The 3,647-nt window shown below is 38.9% G+C and overlaps 1 pseudogene; it reads right to left on the bottom strand.

Annotated features, from left to right (window-relative positions):
• Positions 1-1,861: 1,861 nt before the first annotated feature.
• LOC102266488 (olfactory receptor 52E4-like) lies at positions 1,862-2,838 on the bottom strand (annotated as a pseudogene).
• Between the last annotated feature and the right edge of the window lie 809 nt (positions 2,839-3,647).

Genomic DNA, 3,647 nt, shown 5'->3' with positions numbered 1-3,647 from the left:
AAGAATCAATATTTTGAAAATGACTATACTACCAAATGCAATCTACAGATTTTCAATGTGATCCCTATCAACTTACCAATGGCATTTTTCACAGAACTAGAACAAAAATGTCACAATTCATACAGAAACACAAAGACCCCAAAATAGCCAAAGCAGTCTTAAGAAAGAAGAATGGAGCTGGAGGAATCAACCTTCCTGACTTCAGATTATACTACAAAGCCACAGTCATCAAGTCAGTATGATACTGGCACAAAAGCAGAAATATAGACCAACAGAACAAGATAGAAAGTTCAGAAATAAACCCATGCACCTATGAGTACCTTATTTTTGACAAAGGAGGTAAGAATATGCAATGGAGCAAAGACAGCCTCTTCAATAAATGATGCAGGGAAAACTGGACAGCTACATGCAAAAGAATGAAAGTAGAACACTTCCTAACACCATACACAAAGATAAACTCAAAATGGATTACAGACCTAAATGAGAGACCAGAAACTACAAAGGTCTTAGAAGAAAACATAGGCAGAACACTTGATGACATAAAACAAAGCAAGATCCTCTGTGACCCACCACCTAGAGTAATGGAAATAAAAACAAAAGTAAACAAGTGGGACCTGATTAAACTTAAAGGCTTTTGCACTCCAAGGAAACTATAAGCAAGGTGAATAGACAGCCCTTGGAATGGGGGAAAATAATAGTAAATGAAACAACTGACACAGGATTAATTTCCAAAATATACAATCAGCTCATATAACTCAATACCAGGAAGACAAACAACCCAATCAAACATGGGGAAAAGACCTACACAGACATTTCTCCAAAGAAGACATACAGATGCCTAGCAAACACATGAAAAGATGCTCAACATCACTCATTATTAGAGAAATGCAAATCAAAGCCTCACACCAGTCACAATGGCCATCATCAAAAAGTCTACAAACAATAAATGCTGGAGAGGGTGTGGAGAAAAGGGAATGCTCTTGCACTGTTGGTGGGAATGTAAACTGATACAGCCACTATGGAAGATGGTATGGAGATTCCTTATAAAACTAGGAATAAAACCACAACATGACACAGCAATCCCACTCCTAGGAATATAACCTGAGGAAACCAAAATTGAAATATACACCTGTATTCCATTGTTCATTGCAGCACTATTTACAACAGCTGGAGCCTGGAAGCAACCTAGATGCCCATCCACAGATGAATGGATAAAGAAGTTGTGGTGCATATACACAATGGGGTATTACTCAGCCATAAAAAGAACACATTTGAGTCAGTCCTAATGAGGTGGATGAACCTAGAGCCTATTATACAGAGTAAAGTAAGTCAGAAAAAGATAAATATCATATTCTAAAGTATATATATATACAGAATCTAGAAAAATTGTTCTGAAGAATTTATTTACTGGGCAGCAGTGGAGAAACAGACATAGAGAATAGAATTATGGACATGGGGAGAGGGGAGGAGAGGATGAGATGTATGAAAAGAGTAACATGGAAACTTACATTATCATATGTAAAATAGATAGTCAATGCGAATTTTCTGTATGACTCAGAAAACTCAAACAGGGGCACTGTATCAACCCAGAAGGGTGGGATGGGGAGGGAGATGGGAGGCAGGTTCAAAAGGGAACAGATATATGTATACCTATGACTGATTCATGTTGAGGTTTGACAGAAAACAACAAAATTCTGTAAGGCAATTATCTTTCAATAAAAAATAAATTTAAAAATATATAAATTATGAAAAGGAAATACTTGAGTTATACACTTAGAAGATTCTAATAAAGGCCAAAGTAATTCCTTACTAACCTTTTCGTAATTTCAGTTGGTACCCTGAGAGAAGTACAAGATAAAAGTTAGCCTGCTAGAAGTTTTCCACTCTCTAATATATTAGGTCCCTCTTTCTTGACAAATATTCTCACAACTCTGTTCCAAATTTTCTTTGTCCTGACCCTGTAAATGACTGGATTTAAATAAGGAGGAACAACTACATACAAATTGGCCAGGAGGATGTGAATGTAATGAGGAACATTTCTACCAAACTGGTGTGTCATAAAGGAGAAAAATGCTGGTGTGTAAAAGGCTAAGATGACACAGACATGTGAACACATGTGCTGAGTGCTTTGAGTCTGGCATCCCTAGAAGGAAGGTGGAAAACAGTTTATAGGATCTGAACATAGGAGAGGGCAATGAGGAGCAAGTCAAAGATCAGGGTAGCAATGGTAAATAAGCCATAGATGATGTAGACTCTTATGTTAGCACAGGCTAGACAAGCAATTCCCATATGCTTACAGTAGGTATGAGGAATAATATAGTGTCCACAGAAGGGAAGTCTTTTAAGAAGAGGACAAAAGGGGATGGCAAGGAGGACTGGCCTCACCACTGCAACAGAGGCCATGATGGGTACCATTTTGTTGGTGAGGATAGTGGTATACCTCAGTGGATAACAGATGGAGACAAATCGGTCAATTGCCATGACCAGGAGTACACCAGATTCCATGCCGATGTAGGTGTGGATAAAGAACATTTGGATGAGGCAGGCTTCAAAGCTTACCTTCCTATGGTTGAACCAGAAGATGGCCAGCATTTTGGGTATGGTAGAAGTGGACAGACCTAGATCAATAAAGGAGAGAAGAACCAGGAAGTAGAACATGGGCTGATGAAGGCTCTGGTCTGTCTTGATTAGAAACAGGATTGTGACATTTCCTACAAGGGCTATCAGGTAAACAACAAAGAAAGGGAAAGCAATCCATATATGGAAAACTTCCAGACCAGGTACACCCAGCAGAAGGAAGGCAGAAGGATGTGAGGTGGTGTCATTAACAAAGGGCATTCTGCTGAAAATTCTTGGAGGATGGTCTGCTGTATTCTTCAGTATTTCTGGGGAGACATGAGGGTATATATGGTAGTTGTATGTCAATACCACAATACAATACCAATAGAGTTCTTAAAAACATAATGGAACAAATTTTAGTACAATTCTCTCACACACATTCCGTTCAGTTCAGTTCAGTTTAGTCACTCACTCATGTTCGACTCTTTGCAACCCCATGGACTGCAGCACGCCAAGCTTCCCTGTTCATCACCAACTCCTGGAGCCTACTCAAATTCATGTCCATTGAGTCAGTGATGCTGTCCAACCATCTCAACTTCTGTCATCCCCTTCTCCCACCTTCAATCTTTACCAACATCAGGGTCTTTTCCAAGGAGTCAGTTCTTAGCATCAGATAGTCAAAGTATTGGAGTTTCAGCTTCAGCATCAGTCCTTCCAATGGATACTCAGGATTGATGTCCTTTAGGATGGACTGGTTGGATCTCCTTGCAGTCCTAGGGACTCTCAAGAGTCTTCTCCAACACCACAGTTTAAAAGCATCAATTATTTGGCACTCAGCTTTCTTTATAGTCCAACTCTCACATCCATATATGACTACTGGAAATATCATAGCCTTAACTAGACGGACCTTTGTTGGCAAAGTAATGTCTCTGCTTTTTAGTATGCTGTCTAGGTTATTCATAACTTTTATTCCAAGAAGCAAGCATCTTTCAATTATTATCTATTATTGCCGATCTCATTTATTATTCCATGGGTATCTTAGAAGTTAGAAACAGACTTTTCTGATGTTAGTGTAGTATTGTGATTCA

This window comes from Bos mutus, chromosome 15 (assembly GCF_027580195.1).
Source record: "Bos mutus isolate GX-2022 chromosome 15, NWIPB_WYAK_1.1, whole genome shotgun sequence".
NCBI classification, from domain to species: domain Eukaryota; kingdom Metazoa; phylum Chordata; class Mammalia; order Artiodactyla; family Bovidae; genus Bos; species Bos mutus.
Note: the sequence above shows the minus strand (reverse complement) of the source record. Positions and strands in the feature narration are given on the sequence as shown.